Source organism: Bison bison, unplaced genomic scaffold (assembly GCF_000754665.1).
Source record: "Bison bison bison isolate TAMUID 2011002044 unplaced genomic scaffold, Bison_UMD1.0 scf7180017864371, whole genome shotgun sequence".
NCBI classification, from domain to species: domain Eukaryota; kingdom Metazoa; phylum Chordata; class Mammalia; order Artiodactyla; family Bovidae; genus Bison; species Bison bison.
In genome coordinates this window covers 9644346-9644604 of record NW_011494943.1, presented here as the reverse complement: position 1 = coordinate 9644604, position 259 = coordinate 9644346, and the positions used below count along the sequence as shown (strand labels likewise).

The 259-nt window shown below is 61.4% G+C and overlaps 1 protein-coding gene across 1 annotated transcript in view; it reads left to right on the top strand.

Moving 5' to 3' along the window:
- DNAH17 (dynein, axonemal, heavy chain 17) overlaps positions 1-259 on the top strand; it is a 94428-nt gene that overhangs the window by 50417 nt on the left and 43752 nt on the right. The window lies entirely within an intron of this gene.

Here is a 259-nt window from a genome sequence, read left to right as displayed (position 1 = left end):
CCTGCTTCCTGGGGGCTCCCCCACCCTACCTGAGCTTCCATCACCCCCTTCCCAGGCCAGGCTGGGGCTCTGCTCCAGTCTCCCCCCTGCAAGGGTCCTTTGCCCCTCACCCTGCTTTCTCTTCGTGACACTGTATGTGTTTCTGTGTGTGTATCTTGTGTTTCCCCCACCCCCCTCCACTGGAATGCAAGTTCTGTGGGGTGGGCAGGGGACTGTGGCTGTCCCCAAGCCCCTGCTCTGAGTCTGAGACTTGAGGAGC